The sequence below is a fragment of the Chroicocephalus ridibundus genome, chromosome 3 (assembly GCF_963924245.1).
Source record: "Chroicocephalus ridibundus chromosome 3, bChrRid1.1, whole genome shotgun sequence".
NCBI lineage: Eukaryota > Metazoa > Chordata > Aves > Charadriiformes > Laridae > Chroicocephalus > Chroicocephalus ridibundus.
In genome coordinates, this window is record NC_086286.1 from 88,168,819 (window position 1) to 88,183,458 (window position 14,640).

A 14,640-nucleotide genomic window follows, 5' to 3' on the forward strand; every position below is an offset into this window, starting at 1 on the left:
CAACTTAGAAGTGAACACCCACTCAAGGGAGAGAGAAAAGAAGTTGGTGCCTGGAATTCCTGGCCTTGCTAAAATCACCTACATTTTTTGGCCCTGATGCCGGTATTTCGTCTTGCATTTCCTGCAAGTGTTTTAAGTTGAACTAGGTGAGAAAAACAGCTGCGTGCGTTTGTTCACTGCTTTGATATGCTCGGCACAGGGCTTTTTTCTCAAGCGCAGTCGCTCTCGGCTTCAGCATGCCGGGTAGGCTTTGACTACGCCTTGGAGCTTGTTCCTGCAAGCGGGCAGCTCACGTGAAGCTTGGTGTGAGATCTTCATCGGGTCCTACTAAAGCTAGCATTTTAACCTGGTTATGGTTTTAAAAAGAAAGATGACTTTATTTGCGTGTTTGCTGACAAAGAATTTTGGTTTTATTTCCTTTCCTAGATATAACTGTAGGTGCTGCTTATATGAAAGTGCTGAGCCACACCATCCAGTAAGCTGTCTAGAGCAGCAGTTGGCTTGCTTGGAAATCGCGTCCAGGACTGTCTTGTAAGTAAGTATTTGTGCAAAAGCCACATTAAATGGTTTCTTTGGTTTGGGGGCATTTTTTAGGTGTTTTTATTGTTCCTTATAATTTCATAGTTTTAATCTTAACATCTAGTAGACAGCATGTAGGAACACAAGCACTCCCATGTCTGAAGCGTAGAGCTGAAGCCCTTTAAAAGCTCTTTGCTGACTTGCTCTAAAACTCCCCGGCGCAATACCTGAACACTTCTGAGAACAGGCAGCTACATATAAGCCTAGAAAGAAATTTGGAAAAATACATATTGATCTATTTTGTCATTCACCCTGTGGCATACACGCTTTTTGAGTGATCATCCCCGTCTGCATTTTTGCACTTCAGCATTTTAGCTATGCTGGTATAGCCCTGCTAGGGTAAATGCTTTGTGGAGATTTTCATAAACTGTGATCTCCTAATTCAATTTGAAATATTCTGTGAATAGCTGCCCTAACTCATCCGAAAAGAGCACTGGTTTGTGTCTTCGGACATGCTGTGAGTATGGCTAGGGAGCATCAGTAGTCTGTGAACGGTGGTGAATTTGGTCAGCTGCATCTGTCTCCTTGATGAGCGCGTGTCAACGAAAAAGACCCCATTTCAGGTTACAAGCCAATTGCATTGAGTATGGCATTGAGAACATGTTTACGCTTAAAATGAATAACATCATCCTAGCAAACTTCAAGATATACACCAAGAAAACCTCATCATGCCATTTATGCAGTGCCTTTTGAAAACAGAATCCATTTGGGGATGTTTGTGACCTGAAATTGTATAACTTTTATTTCTTTTTATATTGCCTTCATTTGTCTGCTGCTGCTGATACAGGTTATGAGAAGTACGATACGAGAAGTATTTATGACTAAAGTGCATTTCCCTTGAAATGGCCTCTGATAATACAGTGGCTTCAGAGAGCAAGGGTGGGAGAGTTAGTGACTTAGGGCTCAAATCACATAGTTAAGCATGTTATACAGGCTGCTCACGCTTCTCAGCACTTTGTGAAATGTTCCCTACAGGTTACATTTGCTGTATATAAACTAGTTTTAAAATATATATATATATATATATAAACACACACATATATATACTAATCCCATCACCAAGTCCTTCAAACCCAGTGGTAAAGCAGTTGAGTCAGCCTTCCAGAATAGATTTCTTGTTTGTGGATCTTTTGTTCTGTGAGGTCAACTGACACACCTGGGTCACTCTCCAGGTCAGGTTGTGCTGGACAAAAATCCTTGCTCTGCCAGCAGTTATCTGCCAGATGCACTGATTACCATTTCATCCTTGGCTCTGCGCCTACCGGACCTGTGGGGTGCTCCGCCTACCGATTCTGCATGTGCGGATGTGAATGAGATGAAAAAAGGACCCGTCTGCTGTCAGTGATGGGACACCTCAGCTACGGCAAATGGGCAGAGAATGAGTGAGGGAATTGCTTGGAGGAAATTAGGACTTAGAAAAGTCTAAGTTCTAACAAAGTTTGAAAGTTTTCTAATTAGAAATTCAGAACAAGGCAAAACGTTTGTTTTCAGCATCCTGCCTATAGATGGTCTGTCTGCTTCTGGAACTTGTCCTGACCCAAGCCAACGTTGTTTTTATAGAGTCATAGAATCATTTAGGCTGGAAAAGACCTCTAAGATCATCGAGTCCAACTGTAAACCTAACACTGCCAAGTCCACCACTAAACTGTGTCCCGAAGTGCCACATCTACACATCTTTTAAATACCTCCAGAGATGATAACTACGTCCCTGGCCAGCCTGTTCCAATGCTTGACAACCCTTTCCGTCAAGAAATTTTTCCTAATATAAATCTCCCCTGGTGCAACTTGAGGCCATCTCCTCTTGTCCTATCACTTGTTACTTGGAAGAAGAGACTGACCCCCACCTCTTGACAACCTCCTTTCAGGCAGCTGTAGAGAGCGATAAGGTCTCCCCCCAGCCTCCTTTTCTCCAGGCTGAACAACCCCAGCTCCCTCAGCTGCTCCTCATAAGACTTGTTCTCCAGACCCCTCACCAGCTTTGTTGCCCTTCTCTGGACCCGCTCCAGCACCTCAGTGTCTTTCTTGTAGTGAGGGGCCCAAAACTGGACACAGCACTCGAGGTGGGGCCTCACCAGTGCCGAGTACAGGGGGATGATCACATCCCTGGTCCTGCTGGCCATGCTCTCAGCGTGGGAGGCAGGAACCTGGCTCCTCCAGGGGTGATGATCCCTTCTGGTCCATTCTCTCAGGGCCCTGCAGCACTTGCCAGCAGGAAGCCCTGCTGCCACCCGGCCCCAGGCTGGCACAGCCATACAGTTGCCCATAAGCCTTGCAGCTGTTTCAGGGGAACTTTTTGCTTTAGTGCTGTATTTTCATCCAGTTTGTGTCATGGTGTTTGAATCACTGTGGCACCAGAGGCTGGAGCTGTGCATTTATTTGATTTACCCTGAGGTTGTTACTACTCATTTGATAGAGCAGGTTCAGACCTGGTGTCGCCGGGCACACCCTACTGAGATAATCTCAGTTATACCAGTTCCTTGAAGGATTCACTATTTCAGCACGGCTTTCTGCCTCATGTCCCTCCGATTTAATTGTATTAGTCTGTTTAATGGTGCCAGAAGGCCACATATTGGCTTTCCCTGAAACCTCAAATAGTAGATGCATGCTTGTAAATAGTTAAATAAATGTTAATTATGATTCACAAATAGTTTTTCCCCAACTATTAAGTAATATCAAACACTGAATTTTTCAATCAGTAATTGTTTTTCCAGATGCCGAGTGGGACTAAGTATTCAATATTTTTAGAGGGTTATTTTTGCAGCTGCTCGCCTGCTTTAAACATAAAAGTCTGATGTTATTTTGTAGGACTTGACAGCCTTGGATGCACAGTGGGCACAAGTTACTGAAAGCCTCTGGTGTAAGAGGAATGGCAACAATCTTCTGACGCACCTTGATTAGCTGTGGATATTTTGGGCCTCATCCAGATAAGCTGAAAATAGCATATTGGGCACTTTTGAAAGTTTGTGGTTTTGCAGCATTTTCCCACAGAAGTCTGAAGTCTTTTTCTTTCTCACTGAGTTAGTTATTACACAGGTGGAAATTAGCTATTTTTTCCCCTCTCAAGATCTTGAGACTTTCTGTAAGGGATTCAGACAGTGTGAATTATTTAAAGAAATAATGGTTTGACTTGTTGCACCTCCTTGCAAATAGTATAATACCACAGAATTTTGTCTTAGAAATACATATTATGCGCCTTTCACTGGAAGAGCTTAAGACATTTTCAAATATCAATTAAACCACAGATCATGATGATAATGGAAGAGACACTGTTCTCACCCACCACAAAGACTACCCTGGCTGTGAGCACGTTGCTCACGTTTGCCCAGTGATTCATTAGCCAAACCAGTAAAACATTCTAGGCAGCCTGATGTGGTGGCTTACTGGTAGCTGTTCTTCAGCCGATTGCTCATTTTGACGTGATGCACAGCAGCATTGGAGCATTTACTTTGGAACTTACCTTTTTTGTGCATCTCCTTTCTCTGGTTTTCCCACCAGATCTGCTCTGCTGCCTCACAACACTGCTGTTTGCATAAGCCGTTGCTGTAATTCTTTGAAGCTGTGAATGACATCTCTTCCTAAATATCCCTGACATGTTTTGATGAAGCCACAGTTGTGAGCGCAGGGTGCAGAAATAAAGGACACCGAGAGCTAGAGAAAGGCTGATGGTAGGGGAGAAGACCAAATAGTGAAGGTTAAATACTGTTTAATGTTCAGTTCTGTTGGGTTTTTAAGCCAAAACAAAAAAGAAGCAGAATAAAAAGCTTCCACAAAGCGGAATTGTGAGTGAAACGAAACGTAGTGGCTAGACAAATGAAAAAAAACCCAACACATTCATTAAAAAACCCACCAAACTTAAATTTCAAAGCCCCGGTAGAAGAGGTGATCTGTCAGCCACTCAGCATGGACTGGGCACCCAACTGGAACTCATGGTCTGGGTTCAGTTCCCTGCCTCAGTCACAGGTTTCCTGTGCGTTCTCGGGCAACCTCCTTCATCTGCCCCATGACTGACTTCCTCATTTGTGCAGTGGAGATCGTCCTCCTCCGGTCCTTCGTGAGCGTGAAGCCTGTTGATGTTGCTGAAAGACATGGATGTTGAGATGGGGAGAGCCACCCTGGGGACTAGAGCAAGAGGAATGCGCTTCCTCCCAGGGAATGATCACCCATGCTGATTGCATTTCAGTGTTCAAGAGCAGAAGGAATGATTTCCAGATCTAGAAAGGGTTGGGTTTTTTTCTCTCCGAGTCTTTCAGGCCTATTTCTCCTGGAGTTTGGCTGCACCAGTGCAGCAGCAGGCATTTGGAGTATTCCCTGTCTCTCGCCTTTCTCCTCTCAGTCTGTCAACTTACGGCTTTGAGTCATTCCTGTCTACTCGACACGCGCGACCCACACAAACCCAACAGGATCAGAAACGCAGCTTCTGTCATCTCCCGAGTTACATGGAGTTCTCTTAACATTTAAATACAATTGTGTGTAAGAAAGAAACCGAAGAATGCTTGAGCCTGGTCAGAGGGTTACCAAAGGTGACCCTAGCAGTTGAGGAAGGTGATAAGAGGGAGCAGGCCATCACCTTTCCAGTCTCCTGGCAAGGTGTGTGCTGGTACAGCATTGTGGCACCTGCTGAGGGTGTCCAGTTAGCCCATTACCATCGTTGGCCTTCAGCCCTTCTACTCCTCCATTCAGCCTCTGATAGGCAAATACTCATTTAAGAGATTTGTATATGAATCTCACCCAGTGCCGATGCTAATTCTGACTAAGGAATCAGAAATGACAAGTCACATGCCTTTTGATGTGTCCTTTTGTCTTCTGTGGGTTGGCAGTTAAACTTTTCTCACCCCTTACAGTAATTATTTTTTTCTGGGAAGAAGGTGTGGAGTGTAGAGCCCCATATACTCTTTTTCTTCTCCAAACATTAGTAATGCTCTTCTCCAGCCACTGATGAGATCTCGAAAGTACAGACAGGTTCATATTCAGACCAGAGCCACGTTTTGTTTTCTGTTTGATTCTGCTACAACAGCTCTTGCTGTTTCCTGTCCTCCCACCTTCTTACTGCCTTCCCTTTTTTTTGGTCTTACTTTCGCAAACCTTCCCTTGACCTGACCCTCAACTTTCTCAAAGCTGCCAAGGTTAGTTAGAGATCCTCCTCTTTGGGACCTGCTTACTCCTCCCATCCCTGACCTGTTTCAGTCCTCCTCCTCCTACTCCCATGGCCACAGAAGCACTTCCCCAGCCTTACCTTGAGACCTGTACTCACCTGGACCTCTTTCTGCCACTGATACTCTTTATCCTGGCCCTTCCATGAGAAGTTTCTTCTCTGTCATGACTCATGTCTGGAAGGGTACAGAAGGGGCACAAGGTATACTCTTCTTTCCCAGGTCCTCCCTCCTCTGCTTGTTCCTGGCAGCCAGGCAGCCAGCCTTTGTCGTGGGCAGGTTGGCTTTTCTTCAGTAACTCTCTTGTCAAGTTACTTTCCTGTTTATTTTTCCGCACTGTTTCACTGCACCCAGTTTTCCCACTCTCCTCATTCATGAGATGGTTTGGTCTGGTTCTGGTTTCACATTTGGACGCTGGTTGACGGCAGCACACAGCAGCCTGAAGTCTGAGCCCGGGTGCTGAATGAGGGTCAGACCAGAGGTCTGCCAGCCCTGCCTCTGACCGTGGCCGGGAGCGAACATCCATGGAGAGCACGTGAGAAGGCAGAAGGGAGGTGTGAGTGGTGCCAGGCAGATGCGCCGGAAGGGCTGTGAGTTAGAGCCCTCCATAAGCCTTGGTGGACCTGGGAGCAGCCCCATTGATTTTGTTGAGTTACTGCGGTTTTAAATGAATAAAGAGCGCTCTTCTCACTTGGAGAGACATAGTGCAGCTCCAGATTGGCTGCTGCATCTAATCCAGACCTCTAAGTACGAGGACTTTAATTACAGGGAAAACGATGTCTCGTGCTTTCCGAGGCTGGTTAGCTCAGAGTCCGCTGCCATGGGAAAACACAGATGACTTGAGGTGGTGTGCTGCTGACACTGGATGTCCTCTCTCTGCCTGCAATGCTCATCCCTTTTTCCAACTGGAAAAACTGGGAATTCAGTCTGCTTAAAGCTCTAAATGACTGGTGCCTGAAAATATGGTAACCACTTAGTTGTCTGTTGCTGTTTCAACCCCGTGCCCAAGCTACAAGTCACAAGTTATTGAGCTGATTTAGTTTTATACCGAAGAAGTGATTTTCCTCCTGCAAATCAGGATGGCTATTTAATGCAGTCTCATTGACTTTAGCTGTAAGATTCAATATGCTTTTCTGGGATTACGGTTCAATAAAATCTAATTGCACCGAGAGCAACAGGAATTGTAGAAACACCCAGGGACTGTTTTCTGCCATTCCTATGGCCAAGCTGCGTTGGATGTCATAGAGATCCTTATGGCTTGGGTGATGCTGCTGCTTGACCAGCTTGTTGGCAGGATCAGCTTGAGGTGGCACTGTTTGGCACGGGGAGGTGAAGCCAAGCAGCTGAAATGATGGGTAGCCTTCTTCAGTCAGTTTTACATGAGCGACTCTCTCATTTCAGCATGCCCGGCTGGTGTCGGGCTAGGGGAACGGGAAGTAAGCTGTGTCTGGTTTCATTATGATGGTGATGATAATAGGATCCATGAGGTATATGAGATTAAAGGCCCTATAACATTGCAGGCCAAATCGTGTACGGGGAACAAACCCTGAAATCAGTTCACTGCCTAAACATCCTTTAGTCTTACCTCACCCAGTGTAGAAATAAATACGGGAAAACAAATATTTATTTAGAATTTCCTCTCACTATTTACCAAGTAGGAAGCAGTGTTAAGCCAATTTCTGCTTAGAAACATTCGCTGGCCATCACGCGTTGGCTTTTGTAACTGTGTCCTATAACTGTGGAAAGCCTTTTTGCCCAGGTATTCATGAATGAGTTTTTCATCAGCCACTCTGAACAAGTGGGAAAGCATCAGATTTAATTTTTCGCTTGCAGAGCTTCAGGGAAAGTACAGACGTTTTCAGTGGGAGAAGGACACTGGCACAGGTAATGGGTAATTTGGGATGATGGCTGAACAGACGGTGTGGCAAGTGTCCTTGTCACATGCTGGGGCACAAAATTTGTTATTCTTTCTTCATAGAGATACATACCAAAACACAACCCTTGATCCAAACATGAGCTTATGTCATTAGGAGTGCTTACCTACCACCCATGCTTATTTTCTCTGATATTTCTTCCAAGTATTAATTGTCCTGCTGTAAGCAGGAAAAGAAAAATATACTTTCAAACCAAACTAATAGATTTGTCTGGTTCTGGTACGCTGACTTCATAAGCAATAAAATATATAACATTGCTTGGTACGGCATGTGCTGTATTAATCATGCTCTATGGAACTGCCTATTTTTTACATCATTTTAAACAAGTGCCAGGACTACGGAGAATAATAAAACAAGATAATCAAGGCAGAATGGGCAGGTTTTGTGCTATGAGTTAAAAACGAAACAAACAAAAAAGTCTCCAAAAGCCATGAGAATTGGAAAGAGAGGCTTTTTCATATGGCAAAGTTAAGCGGTAGTTATTGGGTGCAGGCAACATTTTTCTTACAGGAACGAGCGGTGAGTGTGGATTGTGCCAGACTTCCCTGAAGCTGGCATAGCCACAGTTCAAGAGCAGAGAAGGTAGCTTGCTAAGAAAATCATTCTTTTTTCTAGTTATGTAGTTGGCTTTGATTCTAGCCCAATGCATGCTGGTTCTTACTGCTGCTTTGGGTGATAGTTAGCTGGGATGGTGGCAATACTGGTATTGAACTTCTGTTTTCAGGTGGCATGAAGCTGAAGAAGAAATTCATTTAGTGCCTAAGTTTTGTGTTTGAGTTGAGCTGTTAGTGCGAACTAGACAGGCATTTAAAATGCAATCTTTGCTGTTTTATTTAACTTTCTTTATGAGGTGATGAGCCCTGTTTTGCTTTCTTTCCCATGCCTTTATTTTTTTTTCATTGTGACATTCAAGTGTTGGTGCAAAATTAACTAAAAAGCAAATACAAGTGGCACTTCAAATTTTGCCCGCTTAGCTTGCGTCAAAACACTAATGTAGGTTTGTGCACGAGCTGCTGGTATGCAGCACCAGACGGCAAATGGTTTGTTAGTCTTGGCAGTGCTCTACTGAAGCCAAATATGATTCTTTTGCTTGCAGGCTTGAGAGTGCAAAGCGCTTTTAATTCCCATTCAATTTTTCTCTGCTTCCTCTGTCTTTGTATTGCCACCCTCATACCTTGGAATAATAAAACTTCAAAGAGTTTCTAGAAGTCAGGGTGGAAAGCATGTGTTATCCTTGGTCAGGCAGATAAAACCGGTGCTAAGTGCATTCTCTTCTCAAATCGGGCCAAAATAGCGTGTCTCCTCAGGTTTTGGGAGTGTGGCTGTCCATTTCTCTCTAAAATAGCTGAAGTAGGTAAAAGCATTGGTCAGAAAAATACGAGATTCCATAAAAATATTACAAGGTTGATGATACTCATTGGATTCTGTGCTGAACAGTGCTAAAGCTATATGCTTCTGGACGTTATTTCTAAATCACAGCTGAGATTACATCTTGTTTAGTATTGTCATAGGTTTGTTTCTTACGTGTAGCTCTGCAGTCATTTCTGACTTCAAAAGAGCTGTGTAAATTGCTGGCGTGAAGATTTCTTTGTCTTTGAAAAGCAAGACTTTCATTTAAATCCACTTCTGCCCCATTCAGAGGAGACAGAGTACAATATTTTGCAGATACTAATACAGTAAGTATTAGTTTCATATCCAACTGTCTACCACAGTTACGGAAATAAAATCAGATGTCATCTTCAGCCAGTAAATAATTTTCTTTTCCCTTTATTATGCATTTTGTTTCATCATTTCTTCTCCTCCTCAGCTTTGGATTTTGTCTGTCTCCTTGTTTTAAAATCTGCTGTTGTATTGCTCTCAGTGTTTAAATGGTCCTCCTCCATCTTCTACCAAAGTGTAATGAGGTTCTCCTCCTGTCTCCGTGCCTTAATTTTTAAGAATTAGTAGCATGCTGTGTAATCCATGAGTTACTGATACAAGCTGAGAGTTGTGTGTCCAAGTGCTGGTGGGTGCTCAGTCTGAGGTGCCGGGCTGGAGTTACTGCCAGGCAAAACACAAAAATAGGGCATCACGTCAGCTCCACAGTACTGGCAGTGTCGGTCTACGGAAGGTAATACAGACGTGGACATTAATTTCTCACCCATCCAGAGACACACTTCTGATAAGACCATGTATTCGCTGTTAAATATTTCAAATACTGTCCCCTTAATCTTTAAATTATTGGTCCATTTAACAGGTGTCTACGTTCAGTCCCAGCCCTGACACCTGGCTGGTACTCCCTGAGCCTGGTGCTCCTGCCCTAGTCATCTCCTCTCTATTTTCATGCTAATGGGGTAGCCTAATCTTCTTTCTGTTAAAGTCTGCATCTGTTTCTCCCTTTAGTTTCTTTTTTTTTTTTTTCCTAATGATTTTGCTATTCCAGGGCAGATTCCCTGGCAGAAGACCCACAGTACGGCTGTCTAGCATCAGACTTATTCTGGTGGTAGCAACCAACCTGGTTTGTGTCACCTTTTCTTCAGAAAACACCACTAGAGGCAGTTGCAGCCTCACTTGATCTTTCCCTCTTTAGAAGATGCGAAAATAATTACTGAATCGTTTTGGGGAGGTGTGACCTGAGGGATGCAGACGCGTGGGAGTGTTTGTTTGTTGGAAGCATCAGGAGGGGAATCACTCCGTTATCCGAGTACCGGTGTCGAAACGTGGGAAATCAGCATGCTCTGAAGTTTCACTGAACCTTGTTTCTTCTCTTATCTATCTCTTCCTAGAAGGTACTTCATTCTGGAAAAGCGCCGGAGGAGGGGAGAAAAGCAGCTCTTAAATTCCCAGGGTTTCCTTTTCAGGAGAGATCATGCAGGGGAAGGAGGGAACTCTTCTAATAATCTTTGCAGCATTTAATTCCAAGAAAATGCAATAAAATCAGTGCTTTCACTGAGAGTTGGCAGCGTATTTTTTCCGTAACAAGACCTGTTTTTGGTTTCTTTGTAGTACAGTCAGATTCAGACTGTACCGAGTTGACTGAGGAGAGCGAAATCTGTTTTTGACAGATGTTTCCCGTGATCTGGCAAATACAAACACTCCTGCGAGATGACAGGCAGCTTGTTTACATAGAAAATCTATTTTTTTTTAAATAAAAAAAAACCCCAACAACAAAAAACACACAAACACAAAACAACATTCGGATCAGTCATTCTGATCAAGGCAGTGTCAATTATTAGGCTGTAAAGGGAACTGATGACTCAACTTAGGCACAGTGCTGCGGCGGTCTCCGATTTTCGGTTTCATAACAGATTCTTTTCAGGAATGCTTTTCATTCATACCCAACGTTTAAACGTGTCTCTGGGAGGGTGTATCATTTTGTGATCGGGATGCCGGAGTCGGGCGTCAGCCCGCGCTGAGCGGTTGTGCAGAATTTGGGAGGCATCCCCGTGCCTCGGTGGGATGCCGGGCGCCCGGTGGGAGAGAGACCCATCGCATTGCATGCCCCGACCCTGCCCGCACACCCCCAGTGTTGTCAGTCACCATGTTAAATTTTATAGGTAAGTTCGCATCAATAAAACTGAAAAGCGCTTTGATTCAGAAAGCGAAATGTTTTGATCGGATCCCGTGCTTAGTAATTCCAGCGAGCGCGCTTGTTAAAATGGGTGAGTCAGAAATGGAAATGCAAAGCATTTCTCTGAACGGTGGCCGGAAATTAGCTCTGAAAACTGAAACAAAGCCCAGACCGCAGTTTTATCTATTTACTTAACAATTCTAGATCTGCGAAAATCCCTTTGTCTTTGGGAGACATTTTGATTCCTCTCTCGTAGCACCGGTGCAATCCTTAGGCTGGATGATCAACCATGTCAGGACTGTCTGACGTGTCTTAATTTTTTGGGTTAAAAAAATGAGTTCCCTGTAAGTGGCTTCATTGCCTGTGGTGCTGCCTGATTCTGTCACGGAGCGTGGCAGAAGTTGGTGGAAGTGTTAGGCAGGACGGGATGTTCCCGTATTTGAGGTCGTGTAGTACTGAGGAAGAAACCAGGGGAATTGAGTGGAGACACCGAGCCGCTTATTAACCAATGCATGGGTTATATACATATTTATTTTTTTATATATACATATATGGCACGTGGGGCTATCTGACTGCTCTGGCACCAAACACTCATTGGTTTGGGGCTGGCTGCTCCCCAGCTTAGCATGGAGAGACCACGGTGACGACAGCCCCTCGGTTTGTAAGGACATAGCCCTCTGTCCACGTAGAGAGAGCAGAGGCGGGTCATGAGTGTTTCGATGTTAGTAGAGGTGGTCTTGCTGCAAAAAAGTAAAAATCAGCATATTGGGTGGTAGATAGGAGCGTTCTGGTCCTCATCCTGCACCCAAGATGTTGCGGCTTTCCACTCTTCTGGCATCTGGGTGGCTGCTGCTCGTCCTCGAGAGTGTGTGTGGATGCTTTGGAGTCATTGCACGACCTTGGACAACGTTGGGACTGCTTTCCTGGCAGCTGTTGCGTAGTCTGAGGCCCGGAAATGTAAATCACGGTGAAGGAGGACAGAGTAATGTATGTGTTCAGGGGACTTGCAATTCCCATGGCAAGGCTGGGGAAGTAGTGCTCGTTTCAAACAGAAGACAGTCTGGGTGATTTTTCTTAATTACTGTTTACCTAAATAAATAAATAATGCATATTCATGGCTTTAACTAAAGTAACTCGTGTTGAACTGTTTACCTCTCCTGAGGATAATTATTAAGGGTGGGGTGCGGGGTGCAGCAATTAATAATAAAACGTTTAGATGAGATTACAGAATGTTCTGATTGGAATAGTAAACATTATGCTAGAAATAGAAGCAAATACACAGAGCTGTCTTGAATTAAAACAAAAAATAATACTGTGCTATCCAAAGAAATGCGCTGAACAGAAGCAGCTTGGGTGAAGGGGCTGTGGTCTTGGAGTTCTTCAATATCACAACGAGCTCTCTTCAGTGTAAGGTTAGATTTGTTGGTAGGTTCTCCCTCAATTCCAGTCCAGAAAAAACCCGACACAAATACTGGCATCCACATAGGTCGGTGTGGCAGCTGTAAATCCCCGCCAGCACCACTCTGAGGATGGTGTGCGTTGATTCTTAAGCCGAGCGACAGAGAGGGTTTCACCTGTTTAGATCCATAGTAAACAAAACCTTCGTTTGTGTTGTGAACCTTCTCCCCCCCCACGCCCCCGTTTCATACAGTCTTTGCTCAGCTGAGAGTTTGAAATTTGGACCCATCGTTTCATGTCTTCTGGCTACAATTCCTTATCTGGTTAATCAGCTCAAAGAGAGCCAGTGATGTGTTCAAAGATTTCTGTGACAGCTGCATACCATTAGGCTGGATGATGAAAAAAACCACCCCATAATTGTAGTTTAGCACAGTAAATACAGATCGGTCTATTGGTTTAACATAAGGTAGCAAGAGAGCTGAGCCTTGGACAGGAGAGCTGCTGCCTAACCCCACCAGATGAAGCTTGCGGGGATGGTGGCGCTGGTCTGCCCTGTAGCCTCAACCTGCCTCCAGCTCTTTCGGACCAGCAGAGAAGTGCGATCGATCAGTGCAGTGTATCTGCCCTTTTGCCCTGGGTTAGGGATGAAAAAGAGAACAGAAGATGGGCAGAAAGTAGTTAGGAGCACCAAGGCAGCCTGCAGGGGCCATAGCCTCAGAGCTCCTGGTGCAAACGGGGTGGGCTCTCCTTGCTCACCAGGCTGTCTCTCGGCCAGTCTTACAGCAGCAAACTGCACTCCTCTCCAGGCTGTTTTCTAACTTGGGCATCTTTTGGGGGATGAAGGCTTCCACACCTCCTTCTCTAGACGAAATTTGTCCCTTCTAAGGTAGCGTCAGAAGTGCCAGGGGTGTTCACCGGCACCTCAGGTGCCCGGCGTACTGCTGGCACGTGTCCGTTGGATACCCTCTCATCTAGAAACCAAAAAGCGGCTTTTCTTTGACTGGAATTGTGGTCTGACTATTTGATGCGGTTGAGCCTTTGCTCACGTCTGTTGCTAGTGGAAATCCCTGGCCGTGCTCTGAAACACTGCAAGATGTCGAGGAACAAGCACTGGCAGCTGGGCAGCCTTATTCCCAGCAGAGGTGGTGGGAACACCCTGTTGACTTTAGTCCTTGCGAGACAGCTCTGCAGCTGCTTCTGGCTGATGAATTTCCTCGACCACGTTTTCTTTCTCTGCTTCAGTGGGTCAACCTTTTCCATGACCGAACTGCCTGCTCTGCAGGATCTGCGAGTGGGGTCTGTACCCCAGAAGATGAGGGTGCTAATGGTGGGACAAGGTGTCCTGTTGATCCATCTCCCCTGTAGCAGAGGGGGTGGTTTTACAAGCACGGTGCATTTTGCCCGTCGGAAAAATCTTTCTGAGTTTGCCTCGGATTTCTGTGGAGCAGAAATATCCATCTCCACTTTGCATTTTTGATTATAAGAGTTTCTGGGAGTTTCAGCCCCACACCTCCTGGTGAAGGCAGCGGCAGCAAGGCAGCCAGAGCCTCACGCGGTGTTTTACAGGTTGAGAAGGCGCTGCACACGTGGAGCGCACAGCACAGTAAACCCGATATCAGCTCGCAACTAATTATCTGTGTATAAAAATTCCCCTGTTCGCCGTTTTGCCGTTAGAGGCTCGCTGGTAAGATTTATGACTCTGGCTAAAGTGAAGTACCATTTCCTTTTTCTCAGCATTACTGTGCGTGGCCTCTCTGGCTTTTCTTGTTAAGCAGACTTGAGTTCACCAAACAGGGAATGTATTTTTGAAGCTCTTTCCCATCACGATTCTGCCTTTCTCTTTTTCTGTTTGTTACGACCAGTGAAGAAAACCCACAAAACATTTTTAGGTCTTTTGGCTTTTCCCTGCTTGGTGTGCGGGTGAAGATGGAGAAGCTAAGAAGCAGTTCCTTCACATGAGATGCAGTATTGGTCCACTCTCAGCCCCACCACAGCTTGCGCAGGCTCGTGGTAGGCGCGTACCTTCATT

General features: G+C 45.0%; 1 protein-coding gene across 3 annotated transcripts in view; it reads left to right on the forward strand.

Annotated features, from left to right (window-relative positions):
• Positions 1-14,640, forward strand: part of BACH2 (BTB domain and CNC homolog 2) — a 199,359-nt gene that overhangs the window by 87,149 nt on the left and 97,570 nt on the right. Inside the window, exon 3 of one of the 3 annotated variants that reach the window (XM_063329966.1) lies at positions 427-535. The exons of 1 other annotated variant lie outside the window; for it this stretch is intronic. The gene's annotated coding sequence lies outside the window, so the exon portion shown is untranslated. The remainder of the gene's footprint in view (positions 1-426; positions 536-14,640) is intronic. One more of the 3 variants, XM_063329967.1, reaches the window with a different exon arrangement.